Source organism: Nicotiana tabacum, chromosome 21, assembly GCF_000715075.1.
Source record: "Nicotiana tabacum cultivar K326 chromosome 21, ASM71507v2, whole genome shotgun sequence".
Lineage (NCBI taxonomy): Eukaryota > Viridiplantae > Streptophyta > Magnoliopsida > Solanales > Solanaceae > Nicotiana > Nicotiana tabacum.
In genome coordinates, this window is record NC_134100.1 from 66,253,240 (window position 1) to 66,267,121 (window position 13,882).

The 13,882-nt window shown below is 41.4% G+C and overlaps 1 long non-coding RNA gene across 1 annotated transcript; it reads right to left on the reverse strand.

Moving 5' to 3' along the window:
* Positions 1 to 1,101: 1,101 nt before the first annotated feature.
* LOC142175499 (uncharacterized) lies at positions 1,102 to 11,622 on the reverse strand. Its single transcript, XR_012704607.1, has 2 exons — positions 11,055 to 11,622; positions 1,102 to 1,307 (listed from the first exon to the last, which is right to left on the reverse strand). It is a non-coding gene; the product is annotated as an uncharacterized LOC142175499 (long non-coding RNA).
* Positions 11,623 to 13,882: the final 2,260 nt, after the last annotated feature.

A 13,882-nucleotide genomic window follows, 5' to 3' on the forward strand; every position in this document is an offset into this window, starting at 1 on the left:
TGACACAGAAAAATAATTTAGTAGTTGCATCAATACGTAATCACTGTAAATTTTATATTTTGATTACTAATAAATCAATACTTACTTAAAAAATGGTTGAACTTCAGGACAATTTAGCAACACATGCATTGTAGCTGACTTGTACTCCATATCACTCAAATATATATTTCTAACATCCTTAGTGTAATGACTCCACCAGTTATTTTGAGCTCTAGCGCATCGTTTGGTAGTTTGAGGCCTTGAGTAGCTTCATTTCAGGCATTATTACTTGTACGTATGGTCGAATTTGAACTTCGGGAAGTTCGGAGTTGATTAGGGAGGAAAGTTCTAATTTTCGCAAGCTTTAAGTTGGGAGAATTGACTATGGTTTGACTATTGAGTAAACAACTTCAGAATCAGAATTTGAAAATTCCAATAGGTTCGTATGATGATTTTGAACTTGGGCGTATGTTCGGATTGAGTTTCGGGTGGTAAGGGAGTATTTCAGCGTCTATTATGGTAAGTTGGCATTTTTGGAAGTTCAAAATTTTATAAGTTAGTTTGAAGTGGATTTTTATATTATCGTTATACGTTTAGGATTTCGAGCCTTGAAATAGGTTCATATTGTGATTTATAACTTGTGCGCAAAGTTTGGCATCATTCCAGAATATTTTGAAATGAATCTGACGCGTTCATTGAAGTTTGGAAGCTTGAAAGTTAAAAGTGAAATTTTGATCGTCGATTCATGATTTTAGTGTTATTTATGGAGTTTCGAGCCTTTGGGTAAGTTTGTATGAGGTATTGGGACTTGTTGGTGTGAATGGATGGGATCTCGGGGGCCTCGGGTGAGTTTCAGATTGGAATCAGATCGAAATTTGAAGTTGAGGAATGCTGGTTTTGGCCAATTGCTGGTGCAATTGCACTTGCGGAAAGAGGGCCGCAGATGCGAATCCGAAGCGGCTAGGTTAGCGCAGAAGCAGATTTCGCTGGGGAAGGTTGAGATCGCAGATGCGGTCGAGTGTCCGCAGAAGTGGAACCGCACCTGCGGATGAGGCGTCACAGAAGTGAGGAGGTAGGTCGCAGAAGCGACTGGAGGTGATTAGGGAAGAGGCCAGAGTGCAATGAACTTTGAAGAAGGAATATTTCATATACTACATCAAATAATAAAATCAATTGTTTCAAGGTGCCTGCCAGCCATTAACCTTACAAAATCATATATATTCATATTATATCATAAACATTATAATGGTCTATAACTCTTCGTCATTAGCTTTCGATAAATCAATTTGATCTAGTCCACCGTTTTCAATTCCATCTCCAGAATTTTCCTACAAATTTAAAATTAAATTAAATTAAAAGTTAGATAGAAACCAATATTATACAAGTGCAAACTCAAATGAGCATATTTTCACAAATCAAAAGCACAACACTATTAACAATGAAAAAGTAGTACTACCAGGGCAGAAGACAATGGATGAGAGGACAAACCGAAATCAATAGCCATTTGACATTCAGAGTAATTTCTTATATGTTTCAGTGAGTAGTGAATATAGAACAGTTTACACCACCATAGGCAAATAACTTTATATAATCCTATTTTAGTTGGCCTCATTATATAGAAGGATTACAAACTTAACAGTGATCTTCTGATAGAATATGTAATAACAAACTATCAGACTTAGCATTTATCTTCACCAATCAGATGCACAATACTTTCAACAGAGAAAATGACATTTGGAAGCTACTTGTACACCATGTCTCTGTTAGAAAGCAGTAACTTTTGAATGCATGGACGACCCCTCTTGCATAAACATGATATTTTTATGTTCTTTGTATAAGAAAATAATTCGTTTGATTTCACAAATATGTAGGTAAGATGCTTTTCGCTTCGCCTTATGAATGTCCTCAAAGATGATAAAACTAAGGAATAAGAAGGAATAAACTTTTAGGTGGTATGATATATTTTTCTAATTTCCAGGTGGTATGAAACATAAAACTTTCTAATGAAGTTGAACATATGTTATAATGGAGTACTGATTTTAGAGAAAATAACTGATGGATAAAATTACAGTTTCGGCTTCAACAATAGTATATGTTTCACAATTCTACGGGCTAGAAGCTTGAAAGATAAAGAAATTGTATAACTGGATAGAAAATTATCAGATATTACTTAAGTAACCTTATAGAGTGCATATCTCTGCTTTGGGTTCTCAACTAAATTCTGCCAATGTATGTCTCTTTTCATATGGTTATGAATCAACCTAAATACCAAGGGAAATTCCAAATCACATTACACTAAAAGTCACAAGTAAGCTTCCTGAATGCATTAATGAATAACCATAACTCAGATGAATACCTAGTACATGGAAAAGACTTCAGTATGCTAAACATGGATGATAAATCCAAAATCAAGAAGAATTAACTAACTTTGTATGGGTTGTAATATTAACAATATTTAATATATAATATTTCTTTTGAAGCATAAAAATACTTGGCAAAAGTCCAAAAATCTTTATGTTCCTTACGGAATGCAATAGTCTTACTTTCATTCAAGGTATTTTGAAACAGAAAGTTTCAACACACTCAAATTTTACAGGAATATCTATAAATATGAAACTCGCAATTTATAAATCAACTGGCTAGATTGGCATCCAGTTAGATTGATAATAAATTATATACTAGTAGTTATTATAATGAAGTAATAGCCATTACTTATTTATTATGCCAATATTTACACGTGCCATAGGAAATATTTTACAAGCATGAACTAAGTAGAATTTGTAATAGGCAGTGAATCTGCAAGTTTCTATTTTTTCCAGTATCAATAGATAGGCAAAATGCAAGTAAAAAATGAAATATCTACATACTGAACCTAATCACAGAATTTAGATTATATTAGTAACATTCTCAGGCATGGAAAAACAAAAGGAACCTAACCATATAAGTTAGATTACTACCGTAAAGTTATTAGTCAGATCAAAGATTTTAAGTGTTACACTATAGAAATATCAGCAACTTGATTCACAAAGTATAATATTAGCACAACTCTTGATAACAATGGAGGGAAATTCACTGTTTGGACAGATACAATGTGGAGTTTCATGGAGGCATTCCAATACGAAAAGCAATGTAGATGATAGCAACTACAAGATAATATCACAAAACCACATAAATAATATCTATCTGACTGCCACCATGACAAATTCAATGCAGACCTGATTTTTTCCATAACGATACCATATTCATACCTATCAAAAAATGATATTATATTCATACTAATCCAGTATAAAACCTTTTAGTAGTGAGCAAGCATATATCCAAAGGAAAGAAAAAGGATAAAACACAAACACAATATCATATCAAACTCTCACATATCTCCTCTAGAGAAGAATTTTCAAATCTTTTACCACTGTCATTGATGATCAGATTTACTTATCTCGCCCTTGTATTATAACGACTCGGTCAGTCGTTCTGAGAGTTATAGCCCCGTTTCCCCCCATTTCTACTTCTTTATGTGTTTTTCAGCTGTGTTGAGTTGTATCGAGTTGGTAGGTTTGGGTTCGGAATAGTTTTGGAATGAAATGAACACTTAGTCTCTTAGTTAGAAAGCTAAGTTAGAAAAGTCAATCGGAAGTTGACTTATGAGTAAACGAATTCGGATTTGGATTTTTATGATTCGGTTAGCTTCGTTGGGTGATTTTAGACTCAGGAGTGTGTCCGAAATGTAATTTGGAAGTCCGTGGTAGAATTAAGCTTGAATTGGCGAAAGTTAGAAATTTGACGATTTTGGTCGGCAGTGGAAAATTAGGTATCGGGGTCGGAATAGAATTTCGGTAGTTGAAGTAGGTTCGTAGTGTCATTTGTGACATGTGTGCAAAATTTGAGGTCATTCAGACATGGTTTGATAGGTTTCGGCGTTGTTGGCAAATTTTGAAAGTTTAGAAATTCTTAGGCTTGAATCCGAGGTTGAATTGGTGTTTTGGTATTGTTTAGGGCATTCCGAAGGTTCAACTAAGTTCGAGTAGTGGAATATGACTTGTTTGAATTATTGGTTGAGGTCCCGAGGGGCTCGAGATGATTTCGGATGGGTATCAGGGAGTTTGGAAGTTGGAAAATGCAACTACAGCTGCTGTTCTGGTACGGCCGCACCTGCGGATAGGGAGCCGCAGGTGCAATGATCGCAGGTGCGTGGGAGGCTCGCAGATGCGGAGATGGAGGCCTGGGGCTTAGTCGCAGATGCGAACAGAGGATCGCACCTGCGTGCCCACAGGTGCGAGGGATCTGTCGCAGGTGCGAAGCCTGGTCGGTTAAGTGGAATGCGCAGGTGCGCACCTGGGACCGTAGATGCACTTATGGGGTCGCAGGTGCGGAACCCCTGGGCAGAACCTATATATATCACACTTCGCGAATTTTTGCCCTTTTTCATCCATTGTTGAACGGGTTTTTGAGCTAGGGCAGTGTTTTTCAAGGGAGAATCACGAGACATCAGTGAGGTAAGTTGCTTGGGTTTAATTACATGCGTTTATGATGTTTTTCCACTGATTAGCCATGAAATTAGTAGGGGTTTAGGGTGAAATTGAGGGAGTTAGGGTTTGAGATTTGGAGAGTTTTAAGTGAGGATTTGAGAGACCAAACGGAGTCCGATTTTGACGAATTTTATATAGTAGACTCGGGATAGGACGAGGTTTATTATTCTTTCATTTTTGACTGGTTTCGAGATGTGGGCCCGGGGCTGGGTTTTGGCCGATTTCGGAATTTTGGCCTATTTATGCAGTTTTTATTTTGGAATTCGATTCTTTAGCCTGTGTTGATAGTATTATTCTGATTTTGGTTAGATTCGGAGCTTTTGGAGACCGAGTCCAGAGACGAGGGCGTCCCGGAGTAGTATTTTACGTTGTTAAGGTAAGTAACAGTTTCAACACTGGCTTTGAGGATATAAACCCGGAGATTTGACATCACGTGATTGTTTGGAAGTGATACCCACGCTAGGTGACGGGCGTGTGGGTGTGCACCGTGAAGGATTGAGACTTGGTCCGTCCCATGAGGCTGTGAGGCCTAATGGCTATTATATGTGGTTATGTGTTTATTTGTTGTTGAACTTGTTTGCCTTCATGTTCGAGATCATGCTTAGGCTTTATTCATGCTCACATTATTTGCACTCAGTCATAGATATTATTGTACATATTTACCTCAGTCCCTATTAGTTTGCTAATATGCTGTGATACTTGACGTGGGTTGTGTTTCCCTTATTTATTGATGATGGTGAGGCTAGAGAGGTACATGACTGAGTAAGGCCGAGGGCCTGTTGTGAGGTATTTGATTGAGGCACGTGAGTTGTCCGTGCAACACGCGAGTTATCTGTACGGATCCATGTATTGATACCATAACGCGTGAATTGTCCACGTAGCACGTGAGTTGTCCATGCGGATCCAGGGGTTGATATTATGGCACGTGAGTTGTCCCTGCTTAGCGCTTGGGCTTTGGGATCCCATCCGGAGTCTGTACACACCCCCAGTGAGCGCAGGTACCTATTGAGTGTTGAGTGTATTGAGTGTTGAGTGCGAGTGCTGAATGCCGAGTGTTGAGTGATGGACTGACATTGCTATGAGATTGCATTTAATTTTGTTGTTGCTACATTTACCTGTTAATTTCTTTGTGGCATTTGTTGGTTTTATGGCATTTACATGTTTATTCATGTTTATTGTAAATTGTGAAAATAAATAATTGGACTGTTTTGCTTAGCTCGTCACTACTACTCAGTTCCTTAGTTATTTATGTTACTACTGAGTCGGTTGTACTCATGCTACACCTTGCACTTCATGTGCAGATCTAGGTGTGTTTGATTATGGAGGTCGTTGAGTCCGGGAAAATCGAGTATCGGAAACTACGAGGTAGCTGCCAGCGTTCGCAGGGCCTTGTCTCTCCTTCTATATATTTCTTTCTGTCTTGTATTGATACTTGACACTGGTTGTATTAGTTTGGTTATCTAGATGCTCATGACTTAGTGACACCCCGATGTCGGGCTATTTTTTCACACTTATGTTTTTATTTGGGTTTTATCCAGTATTTATGAAAAACTCCGGATATTTTTAAATGTCTTAATTCACTTATTTTAAAAATTTTGAAAGAGTCTTGGAAATGTTGGCTTGCCTAGTACCACGATAGGCGCCATCACAACAGGGTTAGTTTGGGTCATGATAAGTCGGTATCAAAGCCTAGGTTACATAGGTCTTACGAGTCATGAGCGGCTTTAGTAGAGTCTTGCGGATCGGTACAGAGACATCTGTACTTATCTTCTAGAGGTCGCATAACCTTTAGGAAAATTTCACATTCTTGGATTCTTATCATGCGTTCTGTGTATTCTAGTAACTAAACATCTGTTATTTCATTCTCTCACATATGGTGCGGACTCGTGCTACCGGTCAAGAGGGATAGCCATCAGTCCGGGCTGCGAGAGGCCACGGTAGAGGCCGAGGCCGCGGTAGAGGCCGAGGCCGCGGTAGAGGCCGTGGTAGGGGCAGAGTCACCGCCAGTGCAGTAGCTGGGGCAGCACCTACAGATCCCCTAGTTGTTCCCGCTCAGGTTCAGGTCCCGGAGGTAGAGGTTCCGACGGGACCAGCTCAGGGACCACCTGTGCCTATTGTGATTCCAGGGCTTCAGGAGGCCCTAGCTCAGATTCTGACAGCATGTACCGGCCTTGCTCAGGCAGTCTCTATCTCGACGGCCGCAGCCACTTCTCAGGCTGGGGGAGGCACTCAGACTCCCATTGCCCGCACACCTGTGCAGGTTATTCAGGTACATCAGACACCGGGGGCACCTCCATCCCAGCCGGTTGCAGCTGCTCAAGACTATGTAGATCCTGTGATGCCAGAGGATGAGCAGCGCAGATTGGAGAGGTTTGGAAGACTCTAGCCTCCGTCATTTAGTGGTGCTGAGTGTGAGGATGCACAGGGTTTCTTGGATAAGTGTCAGAGAATGCTTCGGACCGCGGGTATTCTGGAGACCAGTGGGGTCTCATTCACTACTTTTCTGTTTTCTGGGGATGCACTTAATTGGTGGGAGGCTTACGAGAGGTGTAGGCCGGTTGGCGCAGCGCCCCTTTCTTGGCAGCAGCTCTCCGTTCACTTTCCGGAGAAGTTTGTACCTGAGTCCTGCATAGAGGAGCTACACAGGCAGTTTGAGCAGCTTCGCTAGGGTGAGATGTCTGTTACACACTATGAGATGTGGTTCTCCGAGTTAGCTCGTCATGCGGTCTGGTTGGTTCCCACAGACCGAGAAAGGATCAGGAGGTTTATAAATGGCCTCGGTTTTCAGCTTCGATTGCTTATGACCAGGGAGAGAGTATCTGGGGTTACCTTTGATGAGGTAGTCGACATTGCTCGACAGATTGAGATGGTTCGAGGTCAGGAGAGGGCTGAGAGGGAAGCTAAGAGGCCTCGCAGTCAGGGTGGTTTCGGTGGTGCTCCTCAGGGAGGTCAGTTTCAGCAGGGCCAATTTCAGCAGAATCAGTCATCATTCAGTGCATTGCCAGCGCATGGTTCTCATTATGCCCCGCCCACTCAGGTATCATCGGGTAATTGTTTTGGGCATCAAGAGCAGCAGTTTCATCAGATGAGGGGTTGTTTCGAGTGCGGGGATTTTGGTCACATTGCGAGATATTGCACTAGGCTGTTGGGTGGGACTCCACAGCGGAGTACTCAGCCGACGGCACCAGCAGCAGTTCCTCCACCAACCGCCCAGCCAGCTAGGGGTGGATTTCAGCCAGCTAGGGGCGGAGCCCAGTCAGCTATGGGTCGACCGAGAGGGGGAGGCAGATCGGGGGGTGGTCAGGCCCATTTCTATGCCCTCCCAGCCAGACCAGACGCTATTGCTTCAGATGCTATAATTTCAGGTATGTTCTTTTTGTTAGACTCATTTGAGGATGAACGTATGTTTAAGAGGGAGGATGTAATGACCCGGTCAATCGTTCTGAGCGTTATAGCCCCGTTTCCCCCCCTTTCTGCTTTTTTATGTGTTTTTCAGCTGTGTTGAGTTGTATCGAGTTGGTAGGTTTGGGTTCGGAATAGTTTCGGAATGAAATGAACACTAAGTCTCTTAGTTAGAAAGCTAAGTTAGAAAAGTCAACCAAAAGTTGACTTATTAGTAAACAAATTTGGATTTGAATTTTTATGATTCGGTTAGCTTCGTTGGGTGATATAAGACTCAGAAGTGTGTCCGGAATGTAATTTGGAGGTCCGTGGTAGAATTATGCTTGAATTAGCGAAAGTTAGAAATTTGGCGATTTTGGTCGGCAGTGAAAAATTAGGTATCGGGGTCAGAATGGAATTTCAGAAGTTGGAGTAGGTTCGTAGTGTCATTTGTGATGCTTGTGCAAAATTTGAGGTCATTCGGACGTGGTTTGATAGGTTTCGGCGTCGTTGGCGAATTTTGGAAGTTTAGAAGTTCTTAGGCTTGAATCCGAGGTTGAATTGGTGTTTTGATGTTGTTTTGGGTGTTCCGAAGGTTTGCCTAAGTTCGGGTAGTGGTATATGACTTGTTTGAATTATTAGTTGAGGTCTCGAAGGGCTCGGGATGATTTCGGATGGGTATCGGGGAGTTTGGAAGTTTGAAAATACAGCTGGAGCTGTTGTTCTGGTGTGGCCGCACCTGCGGATGGGGTGCCGCAGGTGCGATGATCGCAGGTGCGTAGGAGGCTCGCAGATGTGGAGATAGAGGCCTAGGGCTTAGTCGCATATGCGAAGAGAGGATCGCACCTGCGGCCGCAGGTGCGAGGGATCTGCCGCAGGTGCGAAGCCTGGTCGGTTAAGTGGAATGCGCAGGTGCGCACCTGGGACCGCAGATGCGGAAGCGCATATGCGCATATGGGGTCGCAGTTGCGGAACCCCTGGGCAGAACCTATATATATCACACTTCGCGAATTTTTGCCCTTTTTCCTCCATTGTTGAACGGGTTTTTGAGCTAGGGCGTTGTTTTTCAAGGGAGAATCACGAGACATCAGTGAGATAAGTCGCTTGGGTTTAATTACACACGTTTATGATATTTTTCCACTGATTAGCCATGAAATTAGTAGGGGTTAGGGTGAAATTGAGGGAGTTAGGGTTTGAGTTTTGGAGAGTTTTAAGTGAGGATTTGAGAGACCAAACAGAGTCTGATTTTGACGAATGTTATATGGCTAGACTCGGGAGAGGACGAGGTTTATTATTCTTCCAATTTTGACTGGTTTCGAGACATGGGCCCGGGGACCGGGTTTTGGCCGATTTCGGATTTTTGGCATATTTATGCAGTTTTTATTGTGGAATTCGATTCTTTAGCCTATGTTAATGGTAGTGTTCTGATTTTGGTTAGATTAGGAGCTTTTGGAGACCGAGTCCAGAGACGAGGGCATCCCAGAGTAGGATTTTACGTTGTTAAGGTAAGTAACAATTTTAACTCTGGCTTTGAGGGTATAAACCCGGAGATTTGACATCACGTGATTGTTTGGAAGTGATACCTAGGCTAGGTGACGGGCGTGTGGGTGTGCACCGTGAGGGATTAAGACTTGGTCCGTCCCGTGAGGTTGTGAGGCCTAATGGCTATTATCTATGGTTATGTGTTTATTTGTTGTTGAACTTGTTTGCCTTCATGATAGAGATCATGCTTAGGCTTTATTCATGCTCACATTATTTGCACTCAGTCATAGATATTATTTTACATGTTTACCTCAGTCCCTATTCTTTTGCTGATATGCTATGATACTTGACGTGGGCTGTGTTTCCCTTATTTGTTGATGATGGTGAGGCTAGAGAGGTACATGACTGAGTAAGGCCGAGGGCCTGTTGTGAGGTATTTGATTGAGGCACGTGAGTTGTCCGTGCAGCACGTGAGTTGTCCGTGCAGCACGTGAGTTGTCCGTGCGGATCCAGGTATTGATACCATAGCACGTGAGTTGTCCGCGTAGCACGTGAGTTGTCCGTGCGGATCCAGGGATTGATATTATGGCACGTGAGTTGTCCGTACTTAGCGCTTGGGCTTTGGGAGCCCCTCCGGAGTCTGTACACACCCCCAGTGAGTGCAGGTACCTATTGAGTATTGAGTGTATTGAGTACTAAGTGCGAGTGCTGAGTGCCGAGTGCTGAGTGATGGAGTGACATTGCTGTGAGGTTGCATTTACTTTTCCTGTTGCTGCATTTACCTGTTAATTTCTTTGTGGCATTTGTTGGTTTTATGGAATTTACGTGTTTATTCATGTTTATTGTAAGTTGTGAAAATAAATAATTGGACTGTTTTGCTTAGCTCGTCACTACTACTCAGTTCCTTAGTTATTTTTGATACTACTGAGTCGGTTGTACTCATGCTACACCCTGCACTTTATGTGCAGATCCAGGTGTATTTGATTATGGAGATCGTTGAGTCCGGGAGAATCGAGTACCGGAGACTACGAGGTAGCTGCCAGCGTCCGCAGGGCCTTATCTCTCCTTCTATATATTTCTTTCTCTCTTGTATTAATACTTAGACACTGGTTGTACTAGTTAGGTTATCTAGATGCTCAAGACTTGGTGACACCCCTGTCGGGCTATTTTTTTCGCACTTATGTTTTTTTTTATTTGGGTTTTACCCAGTATTTATGAAAAACTCCGGATATTTTTAAATGTCTTAATTCACTTATGTTAAAAATTTTGAAAGAGTCTTGGAAAGGTCGGCTTTCCTAGTACCACAATAGGCGCCATCACGACAGGATTAGTTTGTCGCCCCTGCATAAACTGTCGAAAATTGAACACACTTCAATATTAAGACTTGGGTTGGTTTATAAGGCATAGAAGAAATTGAACGCAAACTAATTTCTTTCATAATAGGAGAAACAATTATGATTGAAACCTGAAAATATTAAGGGAAAATAAGCACGAGAAGCCCTTAAACAATCCTTCAAGTGCAACAAGGGTTTTTTATTTCACAACTTCAAATGCATCAAGATTTAGAGTGAAACACTAAAAATCCATACCAAAATTATATATAGTTCTTAGCAAAGAAATTAAACACAAAAAAAGTAATAGTAAAGAGAGATTAATCAAAGTGGGTTTGACAAGATCAGCACATACAAGTATGGAAGCAGAGTTAACCATTTCCGTAAAGGAACGAAAGGTGCAGACAGGTCGATAGCGGCACTTGATTGGGTGTTGCAGAGGAAGAACCGCCGAAGGAGCCAACACAAGTTGACTCGGTGCAAGACCACCTCAGTTAGTTTCATTGCCGAAACTCTATATTTTGTACTGAATGGACTTGGTCGTTGTAAGCCGGCGGAGGAGACGGAGTACGCGGAACGGCGGAAAGGGATTGGGAAATTTCAAAGGAGAAATAGTTTAGAGGTCTTCTTTGCCTCTTCAGAACTGGGGGGAAATATTTCGCTTAAGAGAAATAATAAGGAGAAATATTTGGGGGAAATTTATTGAATATTTTACAATACGCTTATAAAGAGTGATTTTTAGGATGAATAAACAGAACCCTTTAAAAGCGTTGCAATATTTGTGAGTAAGTGTTGTCAAATATTTTATAATTTGACAACACTTAAAAAGTATAGCCTTCCTAGTTAAAAACAAGATTTTACAAGCGTTGCCTAAATTGTGTGGCCTAAAACTCTTAATAAAGGCCACCCCTTAAAAGTGTGCCCACAAATACTTTTGGCAACACTTTTCAAGTGTTGTCTAATTTAGTGTGGTTTTAGCCCAAATTTGTTGTAGTGACAGGTTTGATGGGTAGGTCGAGGCCTTGTCCTGACCATGATACAGTTCAGTTATCTCTAGAGGCATATAGATGAGTCCCGTGTATTTTGTATGTTAGTATTGTGGCCTTGCCAGCCTTGTGTATATGTTCAGTTTGGTATTGCTGGTTGTAGACGTTCATGGTGGTCTCTTCGGCTTGCACAGTTATGCATATGAGCTTTTGGGTATGCTTACCCTCATATGGGAGAGACATTATTTTCAGATGATTCAGAATACGGTCCAATCGGTCTCGATTTGGTGTTATGAGCTTGCAGGTAAGCCTCATCGACCTAATTGACGGATACCCCTCTACAATTCATGGTTACATAGTGGTACGCTCGGGCCGAGTAGGGCACCGGGTGCCGGCCATGCCTCTCCAGTTTGGGGCGTGACATAGTTCATCTGCAACACGCATATCAAACCCACCTTATCTCACTACCTGCATATCAACCCATATCCTTATACCACTGCATGCGTATCAATATTACAACTCGCATCTCAAGTGCTCGAATGCCACAACTTGCCAGAAGAATCAACAATATCAATGTTTCCATAACAAATAGCCCATGGCTCAACCACAATGTGCACAAGAGTCTCAACAATAGCAACTGAAAGTGAATAGCTCAACAAGAATAGTATTTCAATAATTTACAACTTTGCCTCAATGTGATCATGGCTTTTACAACTTCAACACCAAAACTCAACAATAAGATATTCCAAAAAATAATAATTTCGAGTAAGGTAACTCAACAGTCAAATAATTAACAAGGCAATAAGGAAACAATAACTTCAACTAAGCATGTAAGGGCAAATAACAAGTAAGAGTTTGGACAAGTATTAACAATGTCAAATAAGACCTGTAAGGATATATAAACTATGATAGATATGACATGTTATGACAATTCGATTAAAGGCATGAAAAGAATCTACATAGCTTAAACCGGTCAATTACCACATATAGCCCGTGTACTCACTCGTCACCTTGTGTACACGGCTTTCACGTACCACAAATGACACACAACAACTCCAATACTAAGGGGTAATTCCCCCACACAAAGATAGGCCAGATACTTACCTCAAACAAGCTAACTCAATCCACTAGTAAGCCTTTTCCGCAAATATCAGACTCTGAATGCCTCAAATCTAGAAAAAATAACTTTATACCATAAATACAAACCATAGAAAACTATTCTGAAAAATAAAGTTGCAATCTTTAAGGAAAATCAAAACGTTAACTCAAAAAGTCAACCCCCATCTAGCATCTCGGAACCCGACCAAACTTATAAAAATCTGAATACTCATTCAATAACAAGTCCGACCATACTAAAAGAATTCAATTCCGACCTCAAATCAACCTTCAAATCCTCAAAATATAGCTTATGAAGTTTTCACAAATGTTTTTAATTTTCCAACTCAAAACACTAATTAAATAATAAAAACAATGATGAATTCATGTATAATAGTCAAATCCGAGTTGAAATCACTTACCCCGATCAACTCCTTGAAAATCTCTCTCAAAATCGCCCAAAACCGAGGTCTATAACTCAAAAGATGATGCATGGGAAAAAACCCTCGATCTGCCCCTTTTCCGCCCAGTGGTCCCGCTTTTGCGCACCAATAGCCGCATCCGCGACCCCTCACCTACAGAAATTCCATTGCAAGTGTGACTTTCACTTAAGCCAGAACCTTCCGCTTATGCGGTCACAAACAGCTTATGCGGACCATGTCTCGCTTCTGCGAGCCCTCTTCTACAAAGGAAGGACCGCACCTGCGGTCACAACCCACCTGGCCTAACATTGCTTCTACGGCTTACAAGCCACATCTGCAGCCCAAAATGTGCAAGTGCGATTGCACCAGATCCTCAACTGGGCAGATTTCCTACCAAGTCTCAAATGGTTTCGGATTCAATCTGAAACACATCTGGGGGCCCCAAGGCCCCGTCCAAGCATACCATCATGTTGCAAAATGCATAACGAACCTACTCGAAGCCTAAAATCATATCAAATAACATCGATTCTATGAATCGTAACCCAATTCAAACCTATTGAAACCATAAACATCCAACTTCCAAAATTAACGTCGATTCATACCAAACCAACTCTGATTGACCTCGAATTTTGCACACAAATCATAAATAACTCAATAGACCTATTCTAACTCCCGAAATT